This window comes from Strix uralensis, chromosome 15, assembly GCF_047716275.1.
Source record: "Strix uralensis isolate ZFMK-TIS-50842 chromosome 15, bStrUra1, whole genome shotgun sequence".
NCBI lineage: Eukaryota > Metazoa > Chordata > Aves > Strigiformes > Strigidae > Strix > Strix uralensis.
In genome coordinates this window covers 3159128-3180102 of record NC_133986.1, presented here as the reverse complement: position 1 = coordinate 3180102, position 20975 = coordinate 3159128, and the positions used below count along the sequence as shown (strand labels likewise).

Below are 20975 nucleotides of genomic sequence, written 5' to 3'. Positions count from 1 at the left end.
GTAGTACTACAGCACAAACAAGGATGGGAAAATAAATTGATTAGTAACAGTTCTTCAGGAAAGGATTTTGGTGTTACAGTGGTTTGTAAATTGAATGTGACTTTACAGTTTTAAATCATTGCAAGAAGGACAGGCCCATGCTGGCTTGTATTTGAAAATGACTATAGCTTAGATGATGCGTAAAACAACATCTCTGCTTTGCACAGCATTAGTGAGGCCACGGTTATGTCAGTTTAGTGTATTTGAAGCAAAATATGATCCACCTGAAGAGAGATAAAGAGCAAGCAACAAAAGGTTACAAATCCAGACAAGACATCTTAGACCTTAATGACCTGCGATTATTTAACAGAAGGACATAATTTGTTCTCCCTGTGTATGATTGACAGAACAAGTATTATTAAGCTTAAATTGCATTGAGACAGATGGAGGTAAATATTAACAACTTTCTAATGGTAAGACAGCAAAGTAGCTTTTTCACTTTTAATTCTCAGAGGTTTTAAAGTCAGGTTAGATAAACACCAGTTAGGAAGGACTTGAATATGATGCATATTTGCCTTGAAATGGGGCTGAAGTAATAAATGACTTCTCAGGAGCTGTTTCAGACTTATTTTCTATGACTGTAGAATTCAGTGGGAGCTCCACTGAAATGTAGCAGCTAAGCCAGCAACGCTTGAACAGAAAAAGTTCCACTATGTTCTGTTATTTTCACTACCTTTGTTACCATATATATGAAACTCCCCACTCATCATTTCTTTACTTCCAGTTTACTGGATGACAGAGAAATAGTTAACCAATAGCCAATAATACTTCAGAGTGACATGAAACAGCAACGATATTGTGTCTTCTATTGCTAAGATGACTAGACAGCTTGCTTTTTTTCTCAGACAAAAGCAAACAGATTTAAGAGATGGCAAACAAGTGTCAAATAAATGTCTCATCATTAAACAAAGATTCAAAGATAACAATATTGATATCGAAACAAAAATTACATTTCATATCCAACTTCTTGCTCTTGAGAGCATGCTTAATATAGAGTTAACTTAAACTAATTGAAAATAATAAAGTATTTGCATAATTGTATTCTGGAGATTGTTGTTGCTCATTCTGTTGAAATCTCCTGGAACACATGAATACAATGTTTTGTGAACCTGCTATTCCCAATTTTACCAATTTCATCTACAGTAAATCTCATTAATACTACGAGTAAGTACTAGAAATATTGTCTGATTTACTTTCAGATTAATTACGCTTGTGGCAATCTTTTCTTTATAAGAGGAGGTAATTCATTCAAACAATAGCAATTCTTTCTGAATTCACTTCAAATGTCATTATGATAGAATGGAATTTTGGGAATAATGCAAATGTAAGGTTCAGTAGCTGGAAGCTATTTTTTTTTTAATGAGGTATGCTCTAACATATACTGCAATTTCTACCACTGGCATGGTAAAGTAATACAGAGACAATGAATATGATTAAATTTAGCAGTGGTGTAATTCATCTGAAGCTAAAGCTAAATTTAGGTAGTTGCTGTATTTTATTTGTGCAGATGACTCAAAAATAGATTATTTCTGCCAAATTATGCCTTATTATGGTTCAGTATCTAGATTTACTTTTGTTATATGTATGTTCTCTACACTTATTGTAAATAGGGAGAGCTTTCTGTATTTCAGGAAGGAGAAAGCACAGTTCAATGACACATGTGATCTAAGGCAAAACCTATCTGTCTGCCAGGAGGCTGAAAAAGGAGGAACTGGTAACCTTACTAATTTTCAGAAGCATCTTGCCTGTATGCTGGAGTTTTTCCTGTTATGGCCCTCTGTGGAAGACTAGCACACCCTTCTTTTCCACATGTAGTGCAATCTTGGTTTTCCTGCTGACTAGGGGATTTATGTGACTATATAAACAGAAGCAAATTAGCTTCATTGTGAATGTGTATTTCACTGGTTTTCAACTGGTAGATCATACCCAGAGATGCTGTGAGTTGTATTCTAAGCAGGATTCATTTGGGATGGACAGAACTGTGTCATGGGTATAGTACGTTGAGTTCTTCTCTGGCATTGCTGTGTCTCTGCTGGGAGGTAGAGGTGTCAGTGGTCTGTAAGGAGACTACTGGAGATAAATAATATTGGTGGGGGTTGGGAGGTGGTGGTAGTAAGGCCAGAGATTTGGTGATTCAACCTGCTAATGAGGAGTCTGAAGGAAGCAATGAGTTGAGTAGTGCAGAGTTTGTAGTGCACTCCTGTCATTCAAGTGATGGGGGGAAGAAAAAGAGGAAAAGATACAAAACCAGTAAGAGAGATGTTTAAAAAAAGGAAGAAAATGTATCAATAACAAATGTCTATAAGAAGAGTAGTTTTCTTTGGCCCCTACAGAGCAATGTTCTGCAATTTAATAGGTGCTTGTTCTTACAGACTCTCTTTTCCACACAGTTTCAGCTTTACAGGTAAAACAAGGAAATCAGGAAGACAAACATACTTCTTCTCAGAATGGTCTGTTCAATGGAAAATATCAAGCCAAGAAGCTATTAAAGTCAAGATATTCCGTATTAAGATTCCCATAAACATCTTCAATGTACAGAATAAAAGCTGTAGAAAAATAGTTGTCATTTAAAAATATTCCTTATCTGAACTTTTCTAAGGATGTTAAAACAAGCAGGACAGGCAAAGAAATACTACTGGACAAATCTAGGCCAAATACTTAACCAGTGTGAATCTCTGTTTACTTTTCCTCTCTTTATCCTGGGATTATATTTTCAATATGTCCCTTTGGAGAATTCTTTAATGCTTGTCAGAAGTTACTCTGGATAAAGTGCTCTGATCTCCTGATACACCTGAAAGACCAATAGGGAGGAGAGGGTACAGAGGGTGATATATAGCCAGAGTTCATACCACAATCATAAAGGCTGGCTTTTTAAGGCTTTTATTTGGCTACCTAGTGCTGTGTGATAATTGAGAAATTATCACTAACTACCTGTCTTGTATTTTGGAAGTTTCTTGACTTTTGAGTGTTTAAACATGTGCCTTCATCTATTATTTATAATTCATAGTTTATTTTGAGATTTTTATTGATATTGTATATCAATAATAGTAACAACCGAGGCTCAGATTATTAAGTAGATACATCTGTTGACAATCCGAGTTATTTCTTCTGTATCTGAATCTTACTGTCATTCAGATAGAACCATGTTGTGACTATGGGGCTTGTGAAAATTTAAATGTTCTATAAGTAGGCATAGTCCAAGAATTTTGTTTTCTGGCAGTAAGCTTTATGAAAGAAAAGCCATCTTGTGTTCAGGGAGAAAGAGTTTTCTGAGCTGTAGAGAAACTGGAGAGTTTTCCAGTTGTATGTCTTGGTTTCATAGGGACTACAAATAAGATGCAGAATATGTGTTTTAAGCATCCAGCCAAATAGTGGATTTGTGCTCATTTCCTCTTCTGAAACCTGCCCAAATCCCCTGGAAAAGGATAACTATGTGAAGAATGATGACTGTATCATATATTTGAAATATATGCTGTATATTTAAATTGCTTGTTAACAGAGACCGCCGGACCATTTACATCTGGAATACTTTTTAATCTTAGTACTACGTTTATCACAGACCCTGATCTCGAGTCCTGTGTGAACGCTGCTCTTAATTTCTCATCTGTGTAGCTGAGCTGGAGGGTAATCCTTTAGGAACAGTTCTCCTAATTTCTTGGTTTGGGGCCCTTGTGTATGACTTCTCTTGTCTGACTCAAGTTCCTCTGAAGTTGAGAGAGAAGGCAGGATAAAGCCAACATAATTGTGACTGCCCTATTCTGTCCCCAGCAGCTCTGGTTCAAGAGCCCCCTTGGCTATTAGTGCCGCTGCCTGGAAGTTGCCTCTTGCACCTCCTCTGCTTTGGTGGGCATCTGCCAAAATCTGTTTGCCTGGATCCTGCCCTCTCTCTGGGAATAGGGTATACCTACTCCTCTCTAGTAAAAGACTTCCTTGGTAACAGCAGGAAGGAATCTGTCAGAGCCAATAGTGTTCCCTCTCATCCCGTCAGACTCTAATTAAATAGCGTACTATGTCAGATCTGCAGGGGATGTTAAGTGGATTCTCTAACTTGTATTACTGGTGTTTCTCTGACAGCTCAGGCAAATTCTGAAACATCTAGTTTTCATCTCTAAGGTATTTTATATCTTCACCAAAACTGACGAGATTGTTAACCAAGTTTTCTTACTGAGACTATAACTTGTTTACCAGCATTTAAAAATATCTTTTCTGCATCTGGACCAGGTGTGATTAGAGTTAATAAATGATGTCATAATTTACTTGCAACAGATAGCTGGTTTGAGCCTCTTAATATACATTGTGTATGTAGTCTTTCTAATTTCTTTTTACCAAACACCTGCATCATCTTTAGTCCAGGTTCAGGATTAAGGGGAAGGGATCCATGTGACTCTTAAACAGTTCACAAAATGTAGCTGCATTACCATGCTGGCTTTTGGGAGCAGCAAATATCAGTTGTTAGGCATGTATTTCATTCAGTCTTCACAGAAATTATCAACAGGAATACTGCTATTATGAAATAAATAATGTGGAAATAACAGGCTTGCTCCAGAAGCAGACTTCTCTGAGCGCAGCAGGTGATGGGATGAAGGAAAAAGATGCTATTTATGATTAGCTATTATAAGGTAGCTGTTGTGCTGCTGTAACACCATCAGGTTCCTAGTTTTGGTAGAATAAAGTGAAACACTACAATTTGAGTAAGGTTGTTTAGTGTAGGTTTGGATCTTTTCTGACTTTAGACTGGAAAAAAAGTTTTACTTCATAGTAGGCTGTAAAGCTTATAGGGAGCCATCATTTTGAACATTTATTCAGAACACATTTTTAACCCAGTGCAGTTATCAGCTTCAGGTCTGACTATAAGAAGGATGAAATGATTGATGCTGCAAGAAAATATGAGGACTTTCTTTCCAGAAGATGTGTTGTTACACATGTTGGTATGTGTTCTGACACTGAGTGATGAGTTGAAAGCACTGTTGGGCATAAAGAAGCAAGGCACGGTAAAGAGGAAGAAAACTTTTGCATTTGAATAATGTTGTACTATAACAGCTTAACACTAAGGAGGCCTGACTTTTCTGACTGAAAAAAAAGTAATGAAAACACTGAACATAAGTTTAAATATTATCAAGCTTTCTTCTAAAACCACAGATTTCTTTGTTTCTTTCTTTTAACTCTCAATTTTAAGCAATCTTACTTAGGTTTGGATCCAAAGTGACTGTTAAAAATGAATACCAAATAGAAAGCACATTTTAAATCCTATGTTCTGTGGTGCACTGTATCTTCCTCACTGTGTCCCTAATGTCAAGCACTGCATCAGTGAAATCTGGCACCATTTGGAAGTCAGTCCTGCTTCCACTGGAACTAAAGATGAATTTCTTCCTTAATGGAAATGAAACTTGATCTTTTCACAGAGTATTTAATTTTCATATTAAACTTGTAGCTTTTTCTGTTCATTCTTCATTAGCTATCAGTTTCAGCCTGCACTCAGAAATTGCATGAGCTAAAGGAAGCATATGTTTGAGATTATATTTTAGGAAAACTTTTCTGATTTGTCAAATTTCCTTTGAACTAGGTTTCTGGCATGTTCCTCCGTAAATATTTGAAATGAGCTATTTGTGTGCCAAAGAACTGAAGGATTTCAGTTTGCTGTGGAATATGTGAAATGTCTTTTAAATAATTTATGATAAAGCAAGATAATTAGAGGTTTATTAAGCTTTAATTTGTTGCTTTAAAATTAAACAACAGGAATGGTGCAGTAAAATGGTTTTAATTCCACATGTAGCAGAGGGTATATCAGCTAGCCTATGTACCCTTACCTTGGACCAGCTCAAGTACTGACAGCAGTTTAGTTCTGTAAGCTTGTAGGTCTGCCTATCTTCATATTACAATGGTTTTTTAGTCTGTACTTCTCTATAATTTCAGCTAGCTTGAAAATCTCTGTAGGGCATTACCTTGTCAAGTACATATATAAAATGAGGATTCTGGTGGGGAGTATTCATACCTGTAAGAAGGATTTTCTACAGTAAGCTGGAAATATTTGAAGCATTTATGGGGGGATGTGTTTTTTAAATAAGGCAGAGGCACAGAAGAATTTTTTGTAGTCCATCATCCTAAACAGGTATCTTCACCCCTCTAAGAAATGCTGCTTTTCCAAGAAGCAAAAACATCTATCCAACACGTACAGTTGGGTGTACAGAACTGATGTGGTCAGGAAAAATGGGATGCAAATTGCAGATGCGGTTAGACCTGTAGGAACTCCCTGTGTCCATCTAGGATGTGGTGCGGGAAGTATCCCTCTCACCTGAGAGGTGTCCCACAGAAACAGTATGAGATTTTAACTTACAGCGAGAGAGAGAGAGCTTGAAAGCTGCTGGAAGGATTTAGGAGCATAATTAATTTGCATGGGACTTACTCAGGAATGTAATTTTGAGGATATGTTTTTGAGGACAGTGCCTTCCTGCAGTCACATAGTTATAATCAATTAGACAAAATAAAAAATATTATTCCAAATCTATGCAAAACCAACTTTATAGAGTAAGAATTGGCATGTTTTCACAGAAGAACAAAATAACATGCTATATATTATAATAGTCCTCTCAATTTTTGAATCAGATGGTTGGCATACTTTCAAAGGCTAGATTTGCCATAATCATTTGTCTGCCTTGCCCTCACACAGATTATCTATATTGTGTCCTGTTTCTTAATGTTTTTCTGTGCAGGCTTCAATATCTCTCTGGTCCAGTGATTCTTTTATGAATTGTTTTGCTTAGACAGCTGTCGGCTGAACTCAGGTTATAAGGGAGGACACAAAATTGTGAAAATACATGTTTTCAAAATATGGAGGAATAAACACATTGTCTACTAAAGCAAATAAGCATGTTTTGCACACTCACTATTTCAGGAAAGGATATGGTTATAGAGAAAATAATTACAAATTTATTTCCTATAACAGAACAGGAAAAAAAAAGGCTCATAAAAATGTAGCCAGCAGTAACATACCTGATTTCAAACCCAATCTACAACGATGCCTACCAGTTGTTTTTGTGAAAGCTAAGAACAAATGGTTCAAACTCAGGTAGCTCAGGCAGTTGGAGCAATCCTCTGAATTTTTAAATGCATATATAATCTCCACTAAATTCCCAAAGCCTTTGAGATTTTCCCATTAGTGGAAAAAAGCCACAGTTCCAAATTACAGCTTCTAAGAAAATGGTATGCTGCCAGGATTTCACACAGGAAAATAACTAGTCCTGGAATTGAAACAGATCTTTTTTTAAACAAGCCTAAAAATCTGAACAAACTGTGCTCATTCACTTTGTGAAGATCCACCCTTGTGACCTAAGCAGGCTCTGCTAGCCATATGCTGATAGATATTATGCAAGTGCTGTATGTGCTCTCATTTGATGACTTGAACGCTTTCAGCTGTGTTTAAGATTTATCTGAAGCTCAAAATAGAGAGCAAATTTGTCTTCTGCTGGCAGAAGTGCTGCACTTGCTTTTGAAACAACATTAATTCTGAGGAGAGACTACCCAACTGAGAACATTTATGAAACTATCTTTCAAAGGCATGCCTTTAGTTATGCGAGAGGTTGAAGACTGAGACCTACTGAATCTTTGGTATGCAAAACCTTGAGATGAGAGCAGGTGGGATGACATGCAAGAGTTTGAATGTTAAAAGAGAAAGACCTAAACCTTGATAGAGTCAAGATATCTAGACAGAATTGAAAACAGATTAGCTGTCAAACTGAAAATATGAAGTCTGGTTGTTTCATTCACTGTGTATGCTTCCCACATATTAAGCACTCAGAATTCTGCATTTCAAAGTTGGAATATGAATTGTGTTGAGCTACTGTCCTACAGCTTTTCTAAACACTGTAGATGTTTGAACACACAATGAACAGAAGGGACAGGAGGAGCTCAATCTGAGAGGGTATAAGACATACCTCATGCTCAGTATTGCAAGTGGTATCCTCGCCAAAGGCCAAATGAGGTGCTTTTGGGCAGGAAAGCTTAACTTGAGCTCTGAGCTGTATAATTATTTTATAAATGGTATCCAGATTAAGCAGTTTAAAATTAGTTTGCACATCTCATTATACTGTTGTCACTCATCTTGTATGCAGTATAGACATATTTGTAGTAGCTGTCTGAGGTCATTCATTAAGAAATGCAGATTTTTTTCAGTATTTGAAGTACTTTTTTTGTTTACAGTTTTCCAGCTCTTGTATTTGCAACTCTCAAAGTTACCTTTTATACCTTTAGGCCATGAGACATTTTTTCACCATCTCAATCTGGAATCAGTCATTTTAAATTATCATTTGACTGGAAAGACAAGAATGAAAACACAGTTTAAACTTTCCTTAACAGATGATTCAAGGATGAAACACACTTTAACAGAACATCTAAGAGAAAATGAAATTGGATTTGAAGAACATTGGCACTTTTTTCCAAAAGTTTGGGGGCACAGGGTACAAGTGAGATTTCAAGAGAGGCCTAATATTCAGAGCCAGGGAGATGCTCAGAAGGTTAAGAGAATAACCTCCCTGTATACAGTATGAAAGTCATTAGTAATATTGAAATTTCTTAGTCTAACTCAGTAAAATAAAATTTTACACAGACTTCTTTGCCTGATTTTCCCCCAAGCATTTTATATTGTTTGTCTGTTTAGACAAATTCACGTTTGTCTGATTACACAAAATCACCTGTCATCCTAGGTGATGCTCCCTTCTAATCTTGCCTACAAAGAAAATTATACATCTATCAGCTATGGTATGAATTTGGAGTTGTATAACTGTGTTATTCTTCATGCAGACACTGTTAAGAATGTCATTTATGGTTTAGATTTGGTTATCCAGCATACAAAAAGTCAGCTAAACTGGAGAACTACTTTTACTGCAGGAAGTTATACCAATGTAAATGATAAAGCTTTCCATTTAGAAACAAGCTTGTATAGAAAAGGCTTGATGGTTTAATGAAGTTTGCAAAGCATATAAACTACCAATAATCAACAAATTATTAACAACATTCTGCACTTTATGTGCAAACTGAGAGACATTCTCTTTAAAACTGTTGTGGCAGCTTCAAATTTCACTGTAGTTATAGAAAAATCAGATAGAAACTTATCGTAATACTATTTGGCTCTGCATGAAAACTATCTCCTATAATTTAAATATGTTTGAATTTGAGAACATTGGTATTTATTGTAAATGTAGCTTTCAGTTCTGCTTTTGTACTCTTTAAAAGTTTTTGGTTAATTTCAGTGAGTCTGCTTTGAAATTACAGTTGACAAGAAAGGTGGAACAAAGTTTGGCTAAGGAGGAGAAGGTGATTTTGTGTCTTTGTACACTTGGGGCAAATCAAAGAAAGTGGAGCAGATGCAGTTTATTTAGAAGTGAAAAGAATAAGTTTATTAGGAAAGTTTGTTCCTTCCAACTCTGCGTAACCCTGAGGAGATTCAGCTGTATGCTGGCCTTGGCACACATATCATCCAACCTTCCATAGTGTAATGTTGATTAAGAAGTGAAATGTTTTATGAATCTTTTTTTTTAAATAAATTGCAGTAGGCAGCTAAAGTAGCTATGAACTCCCCACATAGTCACGAGATAGTTCTCCCCAGTGGAACAGCATATATCTGTCTGAAATACACTGCTCCTCATGCTTTCCATTGGTATATTGACTCCTACATGTTTGTTTAAAAATAACATATATTAGAATAGCTTCACAAAAATTGTGACTAGCGCTACTAGTCAGTAACCTCAGAAAAGAAGGGTAAAAGTATGCAAAGTTGACACTTTTTTACAGTGTACTATAAACACTGGAAATAGTCATTTGCTGCTAAAGTTCTACAGTCTTGGAGAAAAACAATTTAGAAGATATCAGAATACAGTCATGAGTTGTAAAAAAACCCAATCTGAAATGAAAAAGAATCCTGTTCTGATCTCTGCTTACCACAGTGATGTTGCAGAACTGCACCAATGAATCTTGAATTGTGACCTGTCAGTGTTATTGCTACTACTGAAGTCGTCAAACTTGATAGGAAGTGAAAATCTCCAAAGTCAGGTAGGAGATAACAAATAAACATGTCTCCGCCACTGCCTCTCCTTCATAGCAAGTTAACTTCATAAGCACCAGAACTAGGAAGCTGTTTGTCTGGTTGGGGCATAAGTTCTCTTTCCTGGAAATACTCTGTATTTTAAGAAAGCATATGTATACTCTGAAGCCTTTCTCCCAGTGGGGTATGTAATGTGATTACGTAAAGATCTCTCTCCTCTTGCCATCTGCTTAGTGTCACAAAACCTGTGGGAACATAATATCTCTGAGGCCATATCCCTCTGTCAAATTGTGTTAAAATTGAGGAATGTGTTCCAAAGCTATTGGAGGAGATAAACAGCGTGAAGTTATAACCCACATTTCCTTGGAATCAAGGGAAAAAAATCACTGTTCCATATCTCTCTGACAGAAAAACACTTTAACATCATTACAAAATTTCACTGCTAGGTTTGTAGTATCTGTGAATTACGTTATTGCTCGTTTTGTGTAACTGGACTTTTCTTTAGATGGAACAATGTAGTATTTGCTACTTGGGCTTCATGGGATACGTGTTTGAGACACTGTGGGTAATGTACTATACAGCTCTTGTCATACCGTTGGAATTAGGGGAAAAAAAGAAAACTTTGCAAACCAAACATTGATTAATACTGAACACTACACTAGTCTTACTTTTCTAGTCTCTGATGGTTAAACTGGAGATGCCACCATAAGCATTTGTTGGGGAAAAAGTATTGCTTATTTGGTTTTTCTTTTTCAGGTGCAATATTACATCTGACAATGCAGTCAGTGAGGGGAATCACTCAGTCACAACAGACGCAAAATATGAAGTCTCTCTATTAATTGCTTTTGTCTCTCTCTTTAGTAATTATAGATTTTGCTTTCAAGGCTAAATTTTAAAAAAATCTTGACCATTAAGAAATTTTCACACCATGAGAATGGGTTAGCTATTGGGGAAAATGAATAAATGGAGATAGCTTAAGAAATACCATCAACATTCCATTGAACACAATTTCCAGCTTTCACAATTTTTGTTTAATTTGGTGTAGTTTTGTGGTGCTGTGTCTCAGTTTTACTAATTTTGTGGCAATAGTATCTGTTCTCCATCAGATGACTGCATTTTGTTTCTTATTGTCTCTCTGCAGTTCAGCATTTGAGTTACTTTCCTTTTCTGTCCTTGTTTAAGCTGCTAGGAAGTCCTTCACAAAACTGAATTAGGCAATTGATAAAGTCACATATTAGATTATTTTATTCATTAAATTACACAGAGTACAGGTTTCCTTTTGACCATGAACTCAAACTGATGATGCATAGCTGCTTTGCCTATGTTAATGAAATACCTCACTTCATTTTACATTGGTGGAAATGATCCATTGCTCTGTTGTGGGGGTGGAAATGTTTTGCCAGATACAATTTTCCTTTTCATACCAAAGAAACAACAATTGCATTTTAACAATGCAAATGAAGAGCATTAGCATAATGACAGTTCTCTCAATATTTGACAAATTACGTATGTTTGACTTTTTAAAATTATAATGAAAGCATTAGTAGAGCTTAATAACACTAAACAACTGTTCTTTCTATATTTTCATCCAAAAAACCCACTCAAGTATTTTATAGCTTTTTCTCCTGGATCCGAAATTTCCTAAAGACAATAATTTAAAAGAAACATGTAAAATTGCATGCATAAAATTCTTTTTCCCTCTTTCGTTGTATGAGTTCTATGAAAGATGATTAAATAATCTTGGCAATTGTTTTTGAAACTTAAATTTTGTGAACTATTGTGGCTTAGTGTCAGTCATCATATATACAAAGGTTCAGTTTTAGAAAATGCTTCAATGTAAGGTGTTTTTCCTTTAAAGAAACACTGGAGGTATATAATGTGTTTTAAATTGATTGCTCTGTGTTCACAAGATCTCTGGACTGAGGACTGATGACAAGTACATTTTGGTTTATCATATTTCTTATACCTAAGGGACAAATCATTTCCAATAGCTAAGCTCTCCTTGCTGTAATTAAAGAATGAATACTTGAAGAACATTAAAGAACAAAACTCCAAAACCACACTCTAAAGTCAAAGCTGACTGTGCATTTAAGGAAATAGTGGTGCATCAGCCACTAATACAAATGTATTGATATATTTATTTAAAAATAAGCTGTGCTAGTCCTTTCCTTGGGGATTATATGTGGTTTGTACTTTCTTACATTAACTGCTTATATTTGCATAGTAGTATTCTCAGCAGCATAAAATGCTTTTGTGTCATAAACCGTTTTCTCCTTCAAGGAACTGCAATGTTTCTCTTAGCCATTTTATTTTGGGAAGGTTCAAACATAAGTCTTTTTCTAATGGCTAATTCTAGTTGTTATTCCGGCTCTTCTCTTTATTTTGAGATTTTGTGGTGGGTTGACTGTGGCTGGATGCTGGTGGACCAGGTGCCCACCAAAACCACTCTGTCGCTCCCCTTCCTCAGCTGGACAGGAGAGAGAAAATATAAAAAAAAGACTTGTGGGTTGCGATAAGGACAGGGAGAGATCACTCACCAATTACTGCCATGGGCAAAACAGACTTGATGTGGAGAAATTATTTTCATTTATTACCAATCAAATCAGAGTAGAATAATGATAAATAAAACCAAATTTTAAATTATATTCCCTCCACCCCTCCCTTCTTCCTGGGATTAACTTCACTCACTATTTTCTCTACCTTCTCCCCACAGTGGCACAGGGGGACAGGGAATGGGGGTCTGTGGCCAGTTCATCATCTGTTGTTTCTGCCGCTCCTTCCTTCTCAGGGGGAGGACTCCTCACACTCTTCTACTGCTCCAGTGCAGGGTCCCTCCCACGGAAGACAGTCCTCCATGAACTTCTCCAACGTGGGTCCCTCCCATAGGGTTGCAGTCCTTCAGGAACAGCATGGGTCCCCCGCAGGGTCACAAGTCCTGCCAGCAAACAGCCTCCTTTGGGCACATCCCCCTGCTCTGGCGTGGGGTCCCCCATGGGCTGCAGGTGGGTCTCTGCTCCCCCGTGGGCCTCCCTGGGTGCAGGGCACAGCTGCCTCACCAGGGGCTGCACCAGGGGCTGCAGGGGAATCTCTGCTCCGGCCCTGGAGCACCTCCTCCCCCCTCCTGCCTCACTCACCTTGGTGGCTGCAGAGTTGTTGCTCTCTCATATTCTCACTCCTCTCTCCCAGCTGCAATTGCTGTTGTGCAGCAGGTCTTTCCCCCTTTCTTCAATACATTATCCCAGAGGCACTACCACCATCGCTGATGGGCTCGGCCTTGGCCAGTGGTGGGTCCATCTTGGAGCTAGCTGGTGTTGGCTCTGTTGGACATGGGGGAAGCTTCTAGCAGCTTCTCACAGAAGCCACCCCTGTAGCCCCCCCCACTACCAAAACCTTGCCACGCAAACCCAGTGTAGATTTTCAGAACAGAATTTCCAACTTTTAGGAGCTCTTGCTCAAAAAGCTTTCAGTCTTTGCTACAAAAGAAATAAAAAAATTCTAAGATGTCACATGTTTTGGTTAGATTCATTTCTTTGGTGCTTGGCTGTTCTTTGGAATACACTCTCAAACTCTTTCTTATTTTTTTCAGTTCTCTGCCCTACTGAAATCTTATGATCATCTTGAGGGTTTGTCACATTTTTAACCCAAAACCAAGTGGCCTTTCCCCCATACTGTTAAATGGTATTGTCTCCAGTGAGTTTACCTCATTATAGTATTTGCATATTCTCTAGTAAGGATAATTTTCCTCTAGTAAGGATAAATTTCCATCCTTTCTCTTTCTTATTTACCATCTGCAGTCTGTGACTTTTGTAATCAGGGTTAACACAGGTTTGGTAATGTGTGGACTTTTATACCATTGTTAAAGCTGCAACAGCATTGAGTTGCTGCAGTCAGTGATTTATCTGAGCAGGTGGTGCCAATTTCTCTTGTTTGTACTTGCAAATGATTGGAAATCAATTGCATTTCTTGAACCTTTTGGTGGATAGTACAGGTTGTCTTGTCTAATGGTTGCTCCATGTGCTGCTTTTTGTTTGACTCTGCCTTGGAAATATATGGGCCATTCTGTCTCAAATGTTTGGGGTTTTTATTGAGGCATTTTAGATCCTATCTTTCAGTGACTGAGGATCCTTTTCCAGAAGTGTAATATTACTTTTGCTCATTACTTTTTCATCATACTTAAGAGAGTACCCAAAAAAGCTAATCTAAAACATCTTTTCTTCTACTCTTTGGTAGAGAAATAATTTGTACAAAGATGTAAAACTGACTGACTGTTTAATCTGAGATTAGTCACAAAATTATCTCGAATTTCAACTTTGATTTTTGTTTTATCTCATATTTTTATCAAGGCCAGTAGTCCTCAGATTTTTTCAGTGCAGTCTTAGTTAATTCATCCATTGGAAAATAGCTAAGAAAATGCCTCAATGTAACAGCTGCTTCTGAATCAGCCATTGTGAGAAACTGGGTATTAACAAAAAGGTAACCTTTGCAGCTCTACAGAGAAGCCATCCTGAAATGTCCTGCAGGTGTTTTCCACATACATGCTAAGTTTTATCTCTGCTGACACTTTGGACATGTCCATTCTTCACCTCAGAATTTTCTTACTTTTTTAAATAAATAAAAAAAAAAAAATCAAACTAGTGGCATTATGGAGACATACTCCAAAGTGCTTTACAGAAATTTGACTGTTCTGTCTCTGGGTCCATTGGGCTGTTCATAGCAGAAAGTTTCACAGCTTTATTCATTCTGCATGAAAGTCAGTTAAAGACAAAAGGTGTAAAAAGGGGTGTAAGAGTGTGTGCATGTGTGAGTGAATGTAAGTTTGTGGTGAAGGGTAGGAAGGAAAAAGAGTTATAAATTAAAAAGATGGTTGTAATTTCAATGCTTATTTTAGATAAGTAGGGTTAACAAAGCTTTGTGTGATCTAGCTTTCCTAAGTAGCTTTTCATAATATTGAAATGTCCTGGATGTTGATGGATTGATCTGAACTTGCTGTTTCACAAAGTGCAGAGTAAAGGGTCCGTAGTGTGTGTTAAACTGCAAAAGCTGACAAATTGTTTCTAGTATGTTTGCTGCTAAGACACAAGACTTTTGCTGCTTGCTTTAAATGGAAAAGCAAACAAGTGGACAGGTTCTCTACTGTACACGGTCGGCATTTAGGGAAGGATGTAGCTTTGGAATTGTATTGATGGCTATGATTGCGTCCTAGAGAGGAAGATGGAATGTGTTTAGCTTGCTGTTTAACGGGAACATGAAACCTTGTCTGGGTGAAAAATGTTGATGGCTTTATCGATAGAGCTCAGTAAACTGTAAAGTATATGCTGCCATCCATTATATATCCTATAAATTCATGCGTTACCTTAATTAGTTTAAAGCTGTGGCACACTCACTTATATTTCTTTTTCCCAATCTTGTTTCAGCTAGTTTTAGTTTTTCAGTTACTTCCCTCAGATGTTTGTGGCAGTTGAGAGAATTTTAAAATTATTCATGATTTTCATTTTTGTGACTAGGTTAAATATTGATTTTAGTATTAAAAACCAGCCAAAATCACTGAAGGAATATTATACAAAGATACTCTTTCAAAGCAATTTATCTTACATACAGAGTTTGTGTTGAGAGAGCCTGGTCAATGAAACAAAAAGATGCCAGCAAAATCCCAGGCAGTGAATTCAATTGCATTGTAATTGTTGTCTCTGCAACATGACACTGCAGAGATCAAAAGTATCAATGGGTTCAAGAAAGGATTAAGTAAATTAATTAAGGATGGGATTCCTAAACTGTGTCCTGAACTCTGGGAAATAGATTTTCTTTCCATTTCTGACTGTGAATGGTTCTGCGGCTAGAGAAACTACACACAACCTCTTGGACATTGCTGAAAATGGGGTAAAATTGGTTTGGACCTGCAAAAATGTAGGTAACTGAAGCTATCAGCAACTGCAGTCTCATTTTACTGAAATGGTTTTGTGTCTGACACACCTGACCTTTATTTGTCAGAATATTGACTTGGGTAGAAAAGTTTTTCAAGCTCTGGTCAAAAGCTCAATGTTATTTTATTTGATTTTAGAAAAACACAGTACCTTACCTTGCCTAACTTACATCAGCATGGGTTTCAAAGAAAAAATAAACTTATTTTGGCAATAAAGACTTACGATTTTAATTACAAAGATATTAAATAAACAATATTTAAAATGAGGAAAAGCTAAGCCATCTATTTTAAAGTATTATGGGTTACTGTAATAGTAAAAGGAAAGAGTAGATAAATAGGTAAAATGAAAACTAATAACTTTTTTTTTAGGTTTTTCATAACTTCAAACAGCTTACATATAGAAATTCAGATTTACAGTATAAAAAGGCTTATCACAGTTTGTATAAGAGGGAAATAATAGAACGTAATGGACATTTAAACCAAAATCTTTAATCAGCATTGTAATTGTTACCATTATTAGAAGACTGTTTTATTAAACCTCGTTTCAGGGTTAGATTTACTATGCTTCCTCACTGAAGAAAATTCCTTCAGCTGCTGGATTTGGCTGAATACGTCTAGTGCTTTTTCTGGAATAATTTACCTCAAATTGTCTCTGGAACGTGCTCTAACCCATTTGGCAGGAGATATCTCTCTCTCTTATTGCAGCTGTTCGATTTTGTATAAATAATTAAATATTCATTTGAAAAGGTATTGACACTCAGGTGTTGCCCTGCCAACTGAGTGCCCTAACCCCAAAGCTATAGACTCATTTTCAATGCTCTCTATTTGTTCCAATGAATATTTCAGTGTTTCATGTAAAATTGAACAGCTTGAAGAGGACTAGGACTTTGAGAGATCCGTTGCAGCATGGTAAAAGCATTCTTTCTGTCATGTAAAAGAGGCAGGATGAAGTTCATCACGGAGACATTAGATATGAGGTGCATTTTAACAAGAGTCATCTCACACCCCAGATAAGAGTCATAATTGCTGTAAACTCAGGTGTATGGGAAAGGACCATTGGTTTCATGCTGCTCTTTACTGGGTTTTTCTTGCAAAGTCCCCTTGAGATTTTTTTTTTTTTCAGAAATAGCAAAATGAAATACTTATTGATTTGTTGCAAACTTGAAAACATTTTAGTACTTGTGCAAAAAGGAAGATTTCTTGTTTTATTTGGAGATTATAATTCTTACATTATGGATTGATGGGCGGTTGCCTTCTAACCTGCTATTGAAAATGGTCCCCAGCCAAGCATCAAGAGCAGGAGAGATGGGAGTTTAACTGTTCACCTCTCCAGTGTAGGAATTCAAAACTACAGGGGTGCTACTCAAGTGCCAAATAATATCTTCTATGTGAGAAATTAAAAAGGGAAATTAAGTACAAAAAAATATTGTTGAAAGTTTCAAGTGTAATCACAAAAAAGATAGAATAAAACATGCAGGTGTTTGTTTTTCAGTGAGTTTTTATTTCCGCGTCGCCAGTGTTCTGCCAAAGCTGTCCATAGTGTTTTGTTCCTGTCCTGTGGTACAATAGAAAAGTAGAGGCAAGACATTAACAGCTGGAAAAATAAATCACATTAGCTGACTATCAAAAAATAACATTTAGGAAAATTGGGCAGGAGGTGTTATTCAAATTCTGAATTTTAAACCCTAATCAAATCTTTATGTCATCTGTAGTTTAGCTACTTGTGTGTGTGTACCTATATATAGACAGATATATATACAGATATCAATAACTCTCTGCATATTTCTTCCTGTTAGTGTCTTGCATTTTGAAAAATCAGTAGTTGTCAGTTTTCTAAGCTTTTTATCTACTTTTACTTTCAAGTTAGATAAGTGCATTCTTCTAAGAATAAAGGCAAATTAAAAAAAAAAATTCCTATTCATAGGAACCAAGAATACCAAGATTATACTTGAAAGTGTATTTTGGATGGGGACTTCATTTCAACAGGATTATTTGCTTCACAAGTGTATGTTCCCTCTCTTGGCATACAGTAGCACTTTTTTTTGGTCTCCTTGTGAACAGTTTCTTAAAGAAGAAATGTCAGAAGATTAGGTACTCTGTTTTTTAGTTTAAAATGTCTCCTGATGCCTCTTTTATGGACTTCTGAGGTCAGGAAGACAGACTCTCTGATACCTTAGAACCTTGCAAAGTGTGGATAAAATAACATGGCTACTTCCAAAGAGTCTGTTTTGATCTGATACCATTTTGCAAAGATGTAAATGATAAAAGATGCAAGGTAATGGAAAATCAGACTCAATATTTGAAACTACTTACATCTTCACTTGTTTGGCTTTTCTCAGGCATTTTTAGCTGACCTCATCAAATATATCGGATGCTTAGCCTTGATGATAATTTTTTCAGAAACAGTAGGGTTGATGCAGCCCCAGTATGGGTGGGAGTGGTACACTAAACTGGGCAGCCCTAAAGAGGAGTCACAGTTGTCATCTCTCCTAGCAGACATGTATTGGTGAGCTGCATGTTCCAGACCCAAGTGCTGTAGGTTTTCCGTTAAACCAGAAGACCAGCAACCCCAGTTTCCGGGATCTGCTCTCTATTTTGCCATATATCCTTGGTGGGCTTCAGTTTACATATTTGCTAATAATTTATACTTATAATGCTGTAAAAGATTTGATGAAGCTTAACCTCAACACTCTGAGGTTTGAAATTAGCAGAGGCAAAGATGTAAATTAGAGTACTGCATTAGTATTGCAAGCTAGAATTATCTTGATTTTAAAATAATCAACATGTATCTGTCTCCAGATCCCATCTGCAGTTCAGTATGAAAGCTTGCTGACTGCAGTCCTGCAGGCAAGTGAAATCTCCTTGGTTTTTTCTACAGTGAACTAATAAATTCTTGTCCGGCTAAATTTATCTCACTACTTTACCATCTTCCCTGGAGTAATCTGAGGAAGAAAAGTATATCTTTTTTCTCTGAAATGCTCCTCCCAACCCTGGTTAACTGGAGGTGAGAAAGTCTGACATCTGAAGTGTTGAGCCTGGTGAAGTTACCATAAAACAGTTTACTTTTACTGAGATGTACTGTGTTTAAAATGGACTTCCCAGCTCTTTATGTTCACAAGTCTGTGCATACAAAACTCAGAGATGGGTTTTTTCCATTCCTTTGGTCTCCTTGTAGTCCCTTCTGCCTGGACAGATGGGTATAAAAACCAATGATGACACTTTACACTTTTTAAAACAATCACTTCAAACACCATTTGGTGTAATTTTGTGTCTTGAATGTGGAGGCACAATGACAAATTTCTAAGGTGCATATCAGTAAGATTTAGTTAATTGCTTGATGATGGCTTCTTAAAAGCAATTAGGCCACAGTTTTCTTTAAATATTGCACTGACCTGCATGTGCAAGCTTAAGGTCCATAAATGTATTGGGTAATTATTTTTTTACTAATCAAGGAAAAGTATTATTATAAAGATTCCAATTTAGAAATATTCATAAATAATTCAGATCTAAGCCGATCAGACTAAATTTCCTTGGGGTATTTTTGTGGTTTGTTGCTGTGGTGTTTAATTGAACATAGTCATAGGAGACTAAACTCCAGACTTCTTTACCTCCCATATAACAAATCTTTGCCTTGCCTTTTAAAAAGTTTTACTAAAAAAAGTACTGTCTAAGAATACTAAAGAGTGAGGAGGGATAATGGGAGTACTGAAAAGTATGTTTGCTTTTTTAAAAATTGTAATGTTTGTGGATGTTAAGGGAGCAAAATTGTCTTTTTGCTCTGTGTGGTGCTAGAATCTTGTTTCTTAGTGTTGATATCTGTTTAGCACTATCCAATCATCTGTTTAGATACATTAGTTATCTGAGGACTTGTCTATTTGCATTTATAAACTGCAGGCATGTTAACTCTTTGAGCTAGAAATGCTTTGATCTTGTTGGAAAAACAGTTTCAGAGGAATGGGAACCCTGTTCAGCATAGCTGGCTGCAGCAGCTCCTACTTCAAAGTCTAAAAAACCATGAGGTGAAATGTTTTCTGTTCAACAGATTTTTCTGCCTATTGAAAGCCAATTTAGTTGAATCTGCTGTGTGCTACTCAAAGTGCTAGCTATCAGAAACAGGCAGCATATGTATTTTGGGGAACAGAAAGAAACTCTTCTTTTAAAGTCTGTTTTCATCTCCTGTGAATGTTTCTCCCATGGGCTTAGGTTTGGAACTTTGAGCACAACTTTCCCTCAATGTAGTCTTAGATGGTTTCTTTTTAAAGATGACAACTACACCTATAGAATTACTATTTCATATCCCTTAAAACCTGTTCTAATTCAGCTCTGTTTCATTGGTGCAAGCTACTGTTCATCTCATTCTGAAGTAATTGGAAACAGAATTTTGTTCTTCTGTCTGCTATCAGATGGGATATATGCAGTGGTGACACCTACAAAATAAATGTCTGCTGTTTCAAAATTATTAAATTTACTATACTTTTTTAGATAGTTTAAAATAATCAATAAATCTAATAGTTTACTGTGGTAAATGTCAACATTTGAATGATTGAATGCTACAGAATCTTGAAAAACCATGTGTAACATAAACCCCCTACAGGTGAGGAACAGGATGTGTAATATCAACTTATTGGTGACTTTCCACATTTCTGCAAGATTTTGCCTATGAAACTTCTTTAAAACTACTCAGTGATATGGTATGCCTCAAGATGCCTGTGTTATTCCTGGATTGTAACCACATCTACAGCAAGCTGATCACTTTTCATGATAGATACTGTATGGGTTTATGCTAGCATTGACCTCTTACGGGGAATACACACTGAAGTAAAGGTCCATCTACTTATCACTTACTAAAATGATGAAACGCCCACATTGCATTCTTGCTACATGTATTCTGAAGAGGAGACCCGAGTTTGGTAGACCCTAGACTGAGTAACTTTTATTCCCTGCTATATTTTTATACTATGCTAAACCATGTAAATTTTA

At 36.6% G+C, this 20975-nt stretch overlaps 1 protein-coding gene across 1 annotated transcript in view; it reads left to right on the top strand.

The window, feature by feature from the left end:
* The window catches only part of SPON1 (spondin 1), a 358480-nt gene that overhangs the window by 315 nt on the left and 337190 nt on the right, over nt 1–20975 (top strand). The window lies entirely within an intron of this gene.